Genomic DNA, 16,212 nt, shown 5'->3' with positions numbered 1-16,212 from the left:
TGTAATTAAGAAATAATTTATAAGTCATAACCTTTATAAAAATGCTCAGCGATATGTCACCTTTCAAAAGTATGAAAGTGTCGTCAGATATGAATAATATTACCGGAGTTATAAGATCCTAAAGCCACCTGTTGGGAGGATACAAGGAAAAATTTTCTCCAATTCCGATGTATTTAAACTAATTTAGTTGAGATTCTAAAGGAACGTTTAGTTTTTAAGATGATATTAATTTGTTTCTGAGGTATGATTGTTTTGTAGATGATAACTTAAAAGTTATCTTCTGTAAAGTTTACTGTATATTTTGTTATGAAAATTTTCTTTGTTATAACTACGGTGACATTTGTACAAGTTTGTTTTTTTACTTTTGTCTTTTGGTCTTATATAAAAATATTTTATGTTAACTTCAGTTTATCGATTTATAATATATCCATCCACCCTTAGTACCAAATCACTATTATTAGAGATGTAAGTAAATATTTCCCTGAAATATGAACCGGTTAAGTAAGAAAGCAATTCTTTAATTTTTTTACAGAAAGCAATTATTGAAGGAGATTGTTGTATAAATGAACAAGCAACAGAAAGGAAAGTAAAAGAAGAAGGACAGCACATAATAGAAGTAAATAATTCAAAATCTTACATTTTAGTTGTAAAAGGAGAAGAGTTAAACGAAAGAAACAATAAGGTTGATGATAGACGTATAAAGTGTAATATTGAAAGTGAAAATACAGCAAAAAATGATTTGACAGAAGAGATCGGAACAGAATTTTCTGAAGAAAATAAAATAAAATATTTTAATACCGTCGAAACAAAAACTTCTTGCAGTACCGTTAACGATATAAAACGGCAAAAGATATCAAAATGGAAATTCAAGTACGATCGTTATCAAAAGAAAAAATATAGGTGCGGCTTAAAAATGTGCGATAAATTTTTTAGTCGCTTTTGCGATTTAATCAGTCACGATCGTTCGGAACACGAAGATGTTAGGATGGATAAAGCTTGCGATATCTGCGGCAAAATGTTTGTAAGCGATGAAAGAATCGTTATACATTTATCGATTTATCACGGCGAAAAAAAGTTCACATGCGATATCTGCGACGGTAAATTTTTATCGAAAGTGTCATTAAGGTCGCATATGAAAAAACACAGCGGTCAGTGGGTATGTACAGATTGCGGGTCAAGCGTCGGTTCAAATATGGCGTTATTGGAGCACAGAAGGAAACACAGCGGTGAAAAACCGTTTGCGTGCGATACATGTGGAAGATCGTTTGTCACAAAAACGAGTTTGAATTCTCATAAACAGAGCCATACGAAGGAGTTATTATTTAAATGCAGCCTTTGTGGATATACGGCGCTCAATCACAGCTCTATGCGTGTGCATAAAGCGACTCACAGTTTAAAAAAAGACTGTATTTGTGAAACGTGCGGGAAAATGTTTAAACTTCAAACCAGGTTACAAGAACATCGTAAGATACACGATCCTGTTAAACGATATGTATGCGATGTTTGCAAAATGTCTTTTACGGGCAAATATCGTTTGACTTTGCATTCCAGAGTCCATACGGGTGAAAGGCCTTATGTTTGTGATATCTGTAATAAACAGTTTGCGAGACAAGATGCGCTCAAAGAACACATTAGAACTCACACCGGCGAAAAAAAATACACTTGTCAACATTGTAGTAAGCAGTTTTCGTTTTTAAAGTCGTTCAAAAATCATAAATGCTCAGTTACTACTAACGTAAATGGTATACGACCACCACCTCTTGTAAATAGAATTGTATCGAACATTACAGCCGGCAAACAGATTACAATGGAGACTACCTCAACCTCAACATCATCCGTCGCAGCCGAAGTGAGTGATTGTTTGTATCAAACCGGTTGAAAGATTGGAATTGCGAAACGGTGAATAATCTATCTGCTGTGTAAAAAGAATGAGTTACTATTTGGCGACAAAATATAGGTAAAACAGTGTACATGTTTAATATTAAGTCGTAGTTTAAAATGGCATCTTTATAAATATTTGTACTTTTTTTTAACCGATCTAGTTTCATCGATCGTTTTATTTTTTATAACTATGTATTTACTGTTCTTCTATTAGAAAAATTCTGCTCGTCACATTTTTTTTACAATTATTGTGTTATTGATTATGAATTGCCATATTATGCCAGTCGGTTGAAATGTAGCGCATAGTCGCTCGTAACTCTCAGATGACAAACGGTTAATAAAATGAAAAATGAAAATGCGAGTAAAAAAAAGTACATTGTATTTTTTCATGCGGTCACTTCACTTGATCCATCACTTCACTACACCCTTCAGTTTACCATCCGTGGTGAAATGAATACCCGTAATATTTTCCTTGAATTGTGTTCTGAAGTTTTTTTTTGTGGCAAATTTTTATGCCGGTATTCCTTCATCTGCCGTTTTTCTTCCGGGTCGTAATGATGCACCCGAGTTTTTGTCTCCTGTCAAAATAACATTTCAGTTGCGTTGACATTGTAGGCATTCTCAACTTCATGACAACGGCGACTGACAAAAGTGAGGTGTCGGGCGAGTGTTTGAATGTTAGTAATAGGAGAATGAACTACAAGATGGCAGCACATGTCCCTTCGTTCAACATTTTGTTTTCCTCTTGCCCTTTAGTGAGCATTACACTTCAGCCACCCACCGTCCCTTATCATTTTTTAATCGATGAAGTTCAGTTATGATTAGCGTATTAAAAAAAAATAATAATTAAACAGAAAACATCTCCATATTCTACAACTATTTTTAATTATAATTAAATATTAATTTACGTTTAAAAAAATGGATTTATTTTTTTATACGTGTAAAATAAGTTTTAGATTAATTGTAAAAAAATCATACATATATTTTAGTCCACGCGGTATCTGTTTTGGGCTTTACTTTTTCTACGTGATCGCTAAATTTTGCTTTAATGTCTCCGAAATATCATCAGAAATGATTATTTCGTTATGCGCCAGTTGAAAAAGGTGTGCTTAAATTTTTATTAAAGAAAATGTGAAAGAATATCCATTTTTTTCTCCTATTCCCTAGATAACTCGATAACTGTTCATTTTAGTGGAAAGATCGAGAGAGAAAGAAGTTTTGTTATTAAATTTTACATACAATATCTTCGGTTGCAAATCGAAAAATACGTTATTATTAAGTTGAAAAAATAGCAATAACTGTCAAAAATGAAAAGAAAGAAGACAAAATATTTTGGGAATTTTTTTCTAGTACACTTATTTAACAATCCTTATTTAGTCAAAGTCTCTAGATGCTTGAAAATTTAATCGCATATAAAAGAGCAACTCAAACTTTTAAATGCATTTTGAACAATTTAAATCTGTCAACTAGGAGAGCCTATGGAATTTTTTAAACGTACTTACAATTTTTTTTGCTTTTAAACAGATTGAATATCTTCACGAATTTGTATCTAAATCAATTTTAAAAAGCACAGTTTAAAAGTACTCGGAAAGACGCTTCTTTAAAAAAAGGTTTCGATTCGTTAGACATCGCCAGAGATATAACCGATCAAAGTTGACCGCCACTGTACAACTTTTGGAATAAATTATTTTCGATAAATTAATATACCGATATTTATTGTGCCGGTATTATATCTAAACTTTTTAGCTTACGGAAATATGAGGAAAAAATGCATATTTTAATATTTTTTTTACATTTTAATAAACATTTAAGCACACTTTTTTTAACTGGCGCATAACGTAATATTCATTTCTAATGATATTACGGAGGCATTAAAGTAAAAATAGGGTTCATATAGAAAACGTGCAAATATGCCCATTTTAAAACAAGATACCGCCTGGACTACTTGTTAATTAGCATTTGCAATGTTTTAACTCTTTGCAGCACGGAATGTTTGTTTATCCCTTGACTCCATGTTACAGAGTAAAATTAATTCTTTCTAAATTGAATTAAACCAAAAGATAGTTTCCTAGGGACCCTAATGATGATTCCTAAAGTTGAATGTTTTAAAAACTTACTTTCCTGTTCCGATAAAACAGTTGATGCATCTCTTGCCATCACTATGCAGTCACTAAACTACTTGTGGAAATGCAAAACTATAAATAATTATAATAGAATGTGCTTTTAATTTTACTGTAACAGAATGAAAACTGTTGTTTACTAATAAACTAACAAAAGACAATGAATAGCAAAATGTTTTAAATTTAATAAAAGGTACTGATTTACACCAAAAAATGTAAAATGCAAACTTATTCAAATTATTAGTAGCTGTTGTTTTGAAAATTATTATCATCGATTGTATTTTTGGATATACAGTTTTGATCTTCTTAAACAAAGTTCAAAGTTGCGTACATTGCAAACCCTAAATGTCTGTTTTGGCTTCTTTGTGTTGCACAAAGCACATCTACCCGATGATCTTTCAGCTGGTGGGTGGATCTTGACTGTCTAATTTGAATGGGTATGCTCGAATTTAAACCGTCTTATAGTTCTTCTACTGAAGATGTTCTAGCGGGAGTAGTACGCATTTGAGCTTGTGATTCTGTCCCCAGTCCAAAATTAATTTGACGTTTTTAGTTTTTCATTGTTAAGTGATCAACCGGCAAGCATTTGTGCAACACAAATGCATTAACAACAGCAGCATCGATGAAATAAAAGTAAATTCTGGCCACCGCTTACAGCTCTTGCGGTCTTTTTCAGATGTTGATTTTATTTGGTCATATTTATCTACAGAATTCATGTTTCTGCTATAATTGATCACTGCTGCTATACAAGGAAAACTTTGCTTTTCTCCATCTTGATCTTTTCTTGATATTCCTCCACTTCTTTGGGATGGTGGAAATTTAATAATAAATGGACAGTTTTATTATCCTTCCACTTAATTACAATTGTGTTCCTACTTGAGAACCGTCAGTAATCACCATGTGACGTCTCCCTGTCATCTTTAAAATTTGGTAAATTAATCCTGTCTTTACAGTCCCACATGCACGTATATTGTTTCAATTCTCCCATATGATAATAAGTAGTAAAATAATGATCAAAATACACTCTGTGGTTATAACCTCCTAGATTTCTTGGACAGTTTGTCTGACTTTTCCTGTGTAAATTTGATATTTCAGACCATAACCAGATTTGTCAGGCGTCCTCACCTTATAACCATGTTTAATGGATTTTTTTTGGTAAATATTGCTTTAAATAACTTCTCCCTTTGAATTTTATTATGAATTCATCCACAGCTACCTCAGGATTTGGTTTGAATGACTCAGATAAATTTTAGACTAAATCTAGAAATGGTCTTAACTTGAACAGTTTGCCAAAGTTATCATCTAAGTGGCGATTGCCAAGCAGTCGGCTGAAGCAATTCAACGGCATTAATTTGTTAATATAAGGGTCACAGAAATCAATATCCACCAACCAGTAATCTTTGAAGCTGTTTTATTTCCCGATTGTTGTGTGTACATGTTTGTTTGAAATACCATGAGATCTATATGTCATTATCAATAAGAATTTTAAATAGTTAATATGGTGATGGGTTTATTAAATCTCTTATTTTTATGTTGGCCCAGTCGGGCGTTTAAACAAAGTGGATGAGGAAAAGGAATAATATTTGTGCCCCGTTGTGGTGAAATTGCCTTTAGTAGGCAAAGGCTCATTATTGACTGAAGAATTCACTGTTATATGATGGTCTTCTTTCCACCAGGAAAGAAGACTCCAATTCATTAAACTGTATTTCAGAAGAACCTGCAAAATAATCATCATCCTTATCAGTGTCGTTTTCACCGGTTACAGATTTAGCATCAGAAGGAATTTCATTGCACATCAATATTTGAAATTACTCATCATTTCAGCCATCCCTATCTGTCATAAAAAAAGGAACAACCGGCATTAGAGTATGAAGTAGATACATTTTTTACGCGCATGTCCAATAAGAAATCGTAAGTCATTTTTTAAAGTAACGTAGGTTAATTCTGAAATAAAATAAAATTTAGTATGTAAAGACATTACAAAGTAACGATATGGATACCTAGTAATTAATTCAAAGAAATTGCATTAAAAAATGCTTCTTAAGCAGAAAAACATTACACAATGCATTTGCTCTGAATGGCGAAATTTATAGGTTATGTACTTCCACGTGCTGCAATTTTTAACATCAAGGAAAATAATAACAGTAGATAAAACATATTCATTACCGGTTTTATAATTTAAGATAATTGAGAAATTAAATCATTTAACTCTCTAAAAATATAAATACAATTACCATACGCATACAAACCGATGAATTTTGTAAACATTCATTCACAATGACGTAACAACACTAGACCTGTAACAAATCGTATGTATGTATGTATGCATTTGTTACTCAGTAACGGGCATTCTTTTATATATCTAATACCGAATCTAAAACGAGTCGTTACTCGTTACAAGCAGTTCATATCGCATCGTTACTGTCAAAACAATAACTTAACGAAGATTAGTTTTATGATAACACTATAACGTATCAGCAGTATGCGTTTAGGTCCATCGACTGACTCATTTTCCATACATTACAATAATAGTATTAAGTAATAATAGTTTGCATTTTATTATGTTAATGACCACTTAATGGCGCCGCGCCGGTTGGGTTGAGCGTTTACATTAGCAATTGTCTAATTCGTAAGTCTGTATTTCTTACTAATTTTTTTTTTAATGTACCGTAGTTGTAGTTTTACATAGATGTTATTATTATTACATTACAGTAGATACATTATTTTATTTGATCTGTTCTGTTGTCTACCGTTTAATTATTTAGTTTTATTTTATTAAATTGAATTTTATTTTCGTCGTTTTCATTCTGTTATCACGGAAAAGAAAAGGAGTAAACTTTAAATCTTTTTATTGAAGGATGGGAAAATCAGGCGAAGTACGATTTGTGCTTTATATTTTTAAAAGGTGGTTCAACAACAAATTAAAAAAAAAAATCACTTATTAAAAACCATCTACATCGTTAATGTCAAATCTTCCTCAGTCTAGTAGCAATAGCAGTCAAGGTCAACAACAAGATGTAAGCGATACTGATAGCCGAAACAACCGCTCTTCTCAATCTGATTCTGATAGTAGCCTAGTTAGAAAACAGACAGACTTATTGTCATTTGTTAGGAAGCCAATGAGTGTTTCCTGATGGAAGACCTGAAACTGTTTTCTATAGTTGAAGATTCCGGTTTTAACGAATTATTGAAATATCTTGAACCGAATTGCAAAATGCCTTCACAATTTTTTTTTAAGCGACACTGCTTAATTCGCATTATGTAGTGGCCACAGAAAAATTGAACAAAGAGTTGAAAATTGCATCCTTTTCATCAATAACGACTGATGGGTGGATGTCTAGCGCTAGAACTTCTTAACAACCAGTGACTCACTATAAACTAGATACGTGGGAATTTAGGCTGTTTTGAATTTAATGAGCGGTGTACAACGGAATATATTAAACAAGATTTGTGATATATTTTGTTTGTGTAACAGATAATGCAAGCAATATGAAAGCCGCAATACTTTAACTTAATTAAATTTCCCTTGTATTGCTCGCACTTATAATTTAATAGTTCGAACCAGTTTGGATCCACTAAGAAAGAATATTACTCGGAACATAAACGTTATTGCGGAACATTTCCTAGCCATCAACAAATTGAACAACTGAGACCGGGAATAAAGCCAGTAAAACTTAAAATGGATATTATAACTCGTTGGAATAGTACGAAAGGATTTTAAAACTGCAAGAATTTGTTAATTACACAATCCCGTCGAAAATCTGTCCTAAAACAATAATTCCAGAAATTATAAAGATTTTAAGCCTTTCAAATTACTAAACGAAGAAATGTCTAAAAATGAACTCACAATATCAAAAGTTTTGCCAGCCACTGATAGAGTATTAAAAATAATGATTAATTTGCGAAGCATCGTAAACAATGAATCGTCAGAAACTTAAAAAATTAATTTCAGTAACAGATTTAAACATTTTTCGCTGCACAACATCTTGTCGAAGCGGCTCTTTTGGATCCTAGATTCAAAAGGCAAGTATTTAGTGGTGTGTCTCCATATGAAAATGCCAAAGACTACATAAACTGATTTATATAAAATGTCACCGACTAGAATGATGCTGAAAGACCAGAGACAAGAACCAAATCATTTAGATGCAATAGATAAAGATTCCATCTGGATGGACTTCGATAGTATCATAGTTGCTGCCAGTATCATATCGATGAGGCAATATATTGAAGAAAGGATACTCGATAGGAAAGAACGCTTCTTCGGTGGCGTACACGGGCGATTGTATACCCGGATCTTTGCTAATTTAGCTAAAAAATCTTTGTTATGGCTACGTCATTGCCGACGAAAGAGTTTTCTCCAAATCAGGACAAGTATTATCCGAAAGACGTGCAGCATTAAAACCAAAAAGAACGGAAAAAATTTTATTTATAAACGTCAACAGTAGATTATTGATTAAGGTAAAAATATCATATTTAAAATTTAAAAAAAACCTAATTAAAAAAAAGTTCAGTAAGATAAATAGATAGAAGTTATAAGTTTTATCGATTGAAATTTTATTTTTGTATTGTGATCGTGAAATATCAGTTCAGTTGTGTGTAGTTGTAATTTGCTCAGCGTGTATTCACATTTTTCGTGTACTATTTGTAGCTATAAACAATTTTTTAGGGAAATTTTATTGGATTCAAGATCCAAAAATTATCAGTTAATCATAAAACGTGAGTCATCTTTTTTAAAAATATTTTTCTGCAGAATATTAATTAATACTTATAAATAAAAAGACATTTAAAAAAATCGGTGGAGTCGATTATAAAAATCTTTTCATTATAATTTAATTTTTGTTAAATAGCAAAAACTATAAGACCCTTTTTTCAAAAAGGTGTAAGATGTAAATTATACCGAAATTTCTTTGTATAACGTAGTACTTGTACGTATGATACGGGTAAACTGCCGTACAGTATCGAGTATCATAGTAACGAATTTTCAGCAACAGGTATCGACTGGAAAATACCGAATACCTACGCCAAATTTATCGTTATTTTTGCGTCGCTAAACAACACAGATTTAGTAAGATATTTGATAGGGCGCTGTCTGTAGGGGATTGTAGGAACTAATAACTGATGGTGAATTAAAAGTTGAATCGCTCTGTTGTTAAGAATACTGTGTTTTGTACGGTGATGAAAAAAATGCATCACCATATAACTACTTATAAATTGGTGATGCAAAATCTGAATGACAGTGCTGCAAAGATTTAATTGCTTATAATTACACCAGTCAGTGTAATGTAAAAAATATTATGTAATTAATGATACAGTAATATTATTATAAATAATATCATTTAGTGATTTTTAATTACAAACTTTCATTAATATTAAATAATTTAACAATTTTATAAATATTATGTTTTATTCCTTTTTATTTTATTCTTTAATTTAAAAATGCAGTGTATCATATAATCTTCTTTTTTTTAAATTCATTATAATGTTTTTAAGATGATGAAAGAAGAAGGAACATGCAAATTCTAGGAAAATAATTTTTCAAAACCCATTGTTTCTTGTGATTTTTTATCCTTAGTTATCAAGTAATTGCAAGGGACCAGCATAAAAAAGTACTTAACGATATTTTTTCACAATATTTTGTATTTCTGCTAGCATTATCATAATTGATTTGTTTGTTATTTTCTGCCTAGCAGAAAATGCTTTTAACAAACAAAAGTACTTTAACAAAGTCAAACTTTAAAATTTTATAACTGAACTATTTTTTTAAATTCTATAACGAAAACTAAATTTGTAAAATTCATAGTTTCTGGAGATGTTTACAAAAACTCCATTTGATCCTTTTCACACCTTCAAACCCCCCTGTGCACCACCTCTAGAATTTTAGTAATTGAGTAAAAATGAACTTGTCAAACAAAAAACATATATGTTAATGATGCTGATATGATTACATGGAATTTTATAAAATTAATTAATATTAGTTGGTTAATATTTGTTATTGTATTTTTATATTGTAAATATCACTTTTATTTGTTTTAATGAGATTAATTTTTTAGTCTTTGTGCATATTATTCTATGAAGTATTAATGATGATGATGATTTACAAAGCTAAAATTTCATAGTTTTTTCTTTTACCTCAAAAATTGAAAATATAAATAAATAACTAGCATAGATGATTTTTTTTTTGCGATTTTTAATACTTTATTAGTTTTTTCTTTTATAATACTTAAAGCGAAACTTAAATTGTTTCAGGAGCATTCAACAGTGTTTCAGGAACTGAAGTAATTTTTATATCAAATATCATTTTTATAATTTCATAAAATGCATATTTAAAATATATTACCTTATTTTTACAATGATCAATAAGATTTTTTAAAATAAGATAATATAAAATGCTATTTTGAGTAGTTTTAGTAGCTGATTGTAGCATTTATAGATCATTGTTTTTATTTGAAATTGTTTTATTAGTGATAAAAATAAAAAGATGTAGGCCATGTAGAATATATTCATGTAGAAAAGAGTATTGATTGTTGCAGAACTTTAGTGATGCTTTTGGTAATTGATTGTTCCTTACTCTGTGGATGTTTTGAGCCATAGAACATGCCCTTGAAATAATTATCTCTATCGGCTGTGATTATTATTATTATGTATGTATGTATGTATGTAATCTTATTAAATAAATTTTATATTTGTATTGAATTACAAAATGTGTTTTTATTTGATAAATATATTTGCTCTTCCTTCTTATATTATTGTGTTGTAAATGAATTTCCTAATTAAAGTTATTAATTATTTATTTTATGTATATAAAATAAATTATTATTGTTATGAATATAATAATTATTGTATGCATATATATATATATATATATTGATAAAGTAATTATTGCATACAACTTTAACCAATATTTCTTCATAGTCTCCTCCCAGATTGAGAAGCATTTGTCATAGCTTTTGAATTCTTACATTAAAACACTAGAGTGCTTGTAATCGCTAGATTCAAAAATTGGAATTTTTCAGTTAAATTGTCACAGGAAAGTTTTGAGTGTGCTTGGTAGTGTGTTAATAATATTTTGTTTATATACATTTGAAACTGAAGTCTCACTGCTCAATAACGGCTTAAAAAAATAGCATCACATGCAATGTTGCAAGACGTATGAATATAGTGACCATTCATACTGTATTTATCAGTATAGTACCGGCAATACTTGGCATTCAGCACAAACACTAACTATACACATCAGTGTCACAGTACAGACTGCTTCCAGGTTCAAAAGTCAGGACTGCGACAGAGTAGGAAGTAGGGAAAGGATGCTCTGTCCTCGTGGAGTGTCACTCAGTCATGATGCTAGTTCATATGCATTCATTACACTAAAGTATGAGGTATGTAATAATTGTTTTTTTTGGATACCCATTACACCAAAATGACAAAAGTGCATCTTCACTAACAGTTAAAATCAAAATATACTTTCATCAAAGCAAATATTAATAATGACTATAGTGAAGTCGAACGTGACAAATGCAAAAGTGTATTTTCTATCGCAAATAGTGGAAATACTAACACTGAGAAAAATATACAAATTGTCAAACAGGGTATGTATGCGGCAACTGCAAGTTCAAGTATAACATATTTTAAGAAAAAAAAAAATTGAAGACACTAAAAAAAACTAGTTGCAGCTGAAGGTTTATGGGCATACCGCATAATACTGCATGATCAATGGATTTTACTTGCAAACCAATTAAAATGTGCTTTGATGTCAGGTTTACATATTCTAGAACAAAATGCTAGGCAATAGTAACAGATGTGGTGGTGCCTTATGCAAAACAGTTGTTGGCAGAGGATTTAGATGCTGCAAATTCTATTTCTATTTTTTCAGATGATTCAAATCACAAGGTGGTAAAGTTGATTCCCATAATTACAAGATACTTTTCATACCGTTTTGGAATGTACATCAAAATTTTTGAAGTTCTAAAATAATATCATTTAGTTACCAAGGTACTTGGATTTTACATTGACAACACCAATATTAGCTAAAGAGGAATGCAAAGTGGCAGAAATTTTTACAGAGGTGAAATCAGATTCAGGTGGAAGAGTGCTTGTTGCAAGTGGTTATGCCAACTTATATTTTGAACAATACTATGCGACTGTGTTTGAAGTGCAAACCTTTTTACCAATATATTCTTACTTATGTATATATATAGTGCGTTAATGAATAGAAATATTTTTGTGAATTCATTGACAGTAAATATAAGAAAGTCATCTTGGGATACAGTGTCACATGATGGTTGGTATTACGACCCGCTATTGAGTGCATCCTGCAATTATAACCTGCCTTGAAAGTATATTTTGCCTCAGACAAGAAAAAGACCCACAATTATAAATTATTTTGATGATCTAGAGGCAGAGTTTGACTTTTTGCAAAATGTGTTGATGTTACACAGTGTTACTTCAAAATTCAAAGGACAGGAGATTCTATTATAGAAATAAGATTTACAGTAACAAAAAAAATAAAATTAGTTGATAGAAAAGCAAATGTTTTCTTAATGTTACATATGCTGCAAAATTTGAAGCAGCTTGAGGAAGAAGGGATATTAAAACGTGCTATTTTCAAAGAAAAAATGGTGGAATCATAAAATTCTACCACTTTTTCTTTAGTAAGAATGCTAATAAAAAAAAAATGTGTAAAAACTGTTGTAGTTGATATGATTTTTCTTATTTTTTTTTACATACTTTTACACATCTCGGGAAATATATCAAGAAAGCACATTCCTTATTATTAAAAAGGGAAGATTTTGAAAAGTAAAATGAAATTGCAAAGCAGTTGAGAAATTACAATATGAATGCCAAAAATCATTCAAACGCAGTATTATAGCCTTTCTATTTCATTTAAGAATGATTAGAAAGCCAAGTCTTAACTTTCACTTAAAACTTATTTCTGAATATCATTTAGCAGGAGAGTTAAACTTCTTTGCATAAAGCAAAGAAATGATTAAAAAAGAAAAAGAATCAGTCTTAGGGCATTAATAAATTAACACACCTATAGAATTCAGTAGTAACACACTCATTCTATAGTACTGAGTCTACTTAAGACTCAGTACTATAGAATGTTTACTTAAAACTTGTACATATAAATAATGCAAAATTGTAAAAAATTCAGTTGATAAGTTCTACTGAACCATATCTTTGATGAATAACTTTTACAGGGTAAATGAATTAAAATTAAAAATATAAACCGATTAGCTTGTAATCCTGAATTTTAGTTTTGAATTAAAAAATATCTACTGAAGCACTATCACAGGGTGAAACTGTTGTATATTATATAAAAACGCAAGTGAATAATATTTGGAGTTAGAATTGCGTAAATTCCATATAATTTTGGCAACTAAAATTATTTCATGATATGTTCAAAAATTCTTCAATAACACTGCAGTTGGAATGTTGTGATACACACCCTGACAAATATTACTACAGCTTACAAGGAGAATTAATGAGGTAAGATTATGTAAAATTTAAATTCTTAATTTTAGATATACTTAAAGCAAGGTCATTATTACATTTAAATCAGATCATGACCAAAAGTTGAAAAACGGTTAGACCATTAAATTCAAATTATTTAGATCATGATTTGCAACTCTTCTACACTACCAGAATATGAGGCAACATCTAATCATCAGCAAATGAGGTTACATGCTTAAAAAAACTTAAATAAAAAAAAGATCATTAGCTACAAATAACCTTTGATTGGTTATCTATTATTTTCAATTTTCTTTGGTTTTATAAAGTAGTATCGATGTAAAGTAATTTAAATCTGAAACTGATTATTGCTTACCCAACCACCTAGTTACTTTCCCAACTATAACTCTATTGTTGCTTCTGCTGCAGCATAACTATAAAGGGAAAGTATCAATCTGTCCAAATTTTGGATATCAGTGTTTTTGCAAATATAATTCTTTTAAGAACCCCTTAGTCCAAAAAACACAAAAATGTTATAGAAATTTCTAGAAGCAGTATGTGCTTACAATTGTTAGCCTGTATCGTCATTAATATCCCGGATCGACTCTACATAATTAAGCTTTGGGATAATTTTCCATTCTACCAAACAGAGGGATCATGATACCCATATTTTTTGCCTTGTTTAATTTAATGAAATAAATAATTGCTCCAATAAATAAACTTCCAGCTCTAAAAACAATGCAGCTAGCTGATACTTAAAACATCAATTTTTTGAACTTTAATTTTTCAAGATTCCTTTAGTATTAGTGTAGACAACATAGAATTTTTTTAAAAAAAGAAGTGCCTGACATAAGAATTTAAAAATGTTGCAGTGTTATTAAAAGTGTTGTATGAGCTAGCTCTTAAGCAAAGGGAGAGAGTCAATTGGGACTCAAATTGTTTTACTAACAATTTGATTTTTTTTTTTAGTAATTATACTCTAAATGTAATGTAATGTAATTTTGATAAAAACATAATTTGGTCAAGAGGGTCTACCAAACTACTCAAAATTTTTTATAGAATATTGATTTTTTTCTCAATTATACTTTTAATACTGCAGAAATTTAAATGTAAAAATGTTATTTGATCAAGAAATTCAAATTGGACTTAATTCTTTTTACTGAATGTTAAACTTTTTATTTCTTTTCACAATTGTACTCTTAACGCTAATATTACTAGTTACTTAGCACTACTGCGTAATTAAGTTAATAATATTTAAAACCTGTAGCATATTTGAAATAAAAATATTTATCATGGGCAAAGCAGAGAAAGTTGTACAAACCTTTCTTTGTACAAACCTTCTTTGTACAAACCCTCCTATTCATCTGATTTTAGTCCTTGTGACTTTTTCCTTTCCCCGAAATTGAAACCCGTCTTAAAAGGACGTCATTTTGGAACTCTGGAGAACATTCAAAAGACTGTGACTGACCAGTTAAAAGCCCTACCAGTTGAAGCCTTCCAGCGCTGCAGCCAGGAGTGGGAACGACTCCGTCAGTGTATAGCTGCTCAAGGGAACCACTTTGAAGGGGATAATATTGTTATTTGAAAAAAATAAAAACTTTGGTAAATAAAACGTCAGTTTCATTACTTTTCTCGTACCCCTCATATGCTGAGTGACTGCAGAAGAGCATGCATATGCATATTCTCCTGCAGAGTAACATATAGCCTATGCAGATGTTCTCAGGACTTGTGGTTTAGTGTCCCATTTTCTGTCTGTTAGCTTTTGAATTATGTATGTTCTTGCCACAATTTTCATTTTGGTCACTTCATAGTACTGCTTATAAGTGATTGATAAGTCCAGGATTATGCCCAGATACTTAGTATAATCTGAGTGTTTCAGTTCTGTGTTGCCCAGCAAATTCTTAGCTGTCATCTTGCCTCGTGGTTTTGGAGTTTGAATGAGCAGGTCTCTATTTGTTTTTGATGGATTTGGTTTCAAATATTTAGCCCTGTAGTATGTGTTGAGTTACTCTATTTCTCGGTTTAGTGTCCCCTCTGCTTCAAAGGTTTCATGTTGGGCTGTTAGCGCGAGATCATCTGTGTACAGGAAGTGATGAATGTGTTCTATTTGCTGGTTGTTAGTGTAGATGTTAAAAAGAGCTGGTGACAGTGCACTGGCCTGCGATAAACCATTTTTCTGCAGTCTCTAATTGCTATCCTTGTCATCTAGTGTTGCATAGAACCGTCGATCTCTCAGAAACATGGTTACATTTCTGTGAACTTGTAATCCTTTGTTAGCTTTTACACTTTATATAGAGTGTGTGGTGACAAACAGTGTCATATGCTGACGTGAGGTCTATAAATACGGGTCGGTAACTTTAAGCTTTTCAAATCCATCTTCATCTGCTGCATAAAGTTCAAGATTTTTTGCCTGTGCAGGACTTTCCTGGTCTTGAGCCAACTTGTTGCTGAATTAGGCATGTATCAATCTGTAGGCCATGTGGTTATGAACAACTCGTTCGAAGATCTTGTAATGACGTCAGCAGGGTGATTCGAAGGTAGTTTTCTTTGGGTCGTTTGGATTTTGTAAAGCTATTATATATGCTTGTCGCTGTAGTTTGGGTCCCATCTTCAAGGTTTCAATACAGGCATTTTAAATTTTCTGAATCCAAGTTATTGTCTTAGGGTTTAATTGTTCAATCTGCTCTATAAAGATATTATCTACCCCAGCAGTTTTCCTGTTTTTTTTTTTTTTTGTTATTTGGACTGGCAGTTATCTCATCCT

The 16,212-nt window shown here is 31.0% G+C and overlaps 1 protein-coding gene across 1 annotated transcript in view; it reads left to right on the top strand.

Annotated features, from left to right (window-relative positions):
- Positions 1-10,694, top strand: part of LOC142327368 (uncharacterized) — a 34,236-nt gene extending 23,542 nt beyond the window's left edge. Inside the window, exons 3-4 of the transcript XR_012756969.1 lie at positions 533-1,957; positions 10,248-10,694. The gene's annotated coding sequence lies outside the window, so the exon portion shown is untranslated. The remainder of the gene's footprint in view (positions 1-532; positions 1,958-10,247) is intronic.
- Positions 10,695-16,212: the final 5,518 nt, after the last annotated feature.

Source organism: Lycorma delicatula, chromosome 7, assembly GCF_047948215.1.
Source record: "Lycorma delicatula isolate Av1 chromosome 7, ASM4794821v1, whole genome shotgun sequence".
Taxonomy (NCBI): Eukaryota; Metazoa; Arthropoda; class Insecta; order Hemiptera; family Fulgoridae; genus Lycorma; species Lycorma delicatula.
This window is presented reverse-complemented; position numbering and strand designations above follow the sequence as displayed.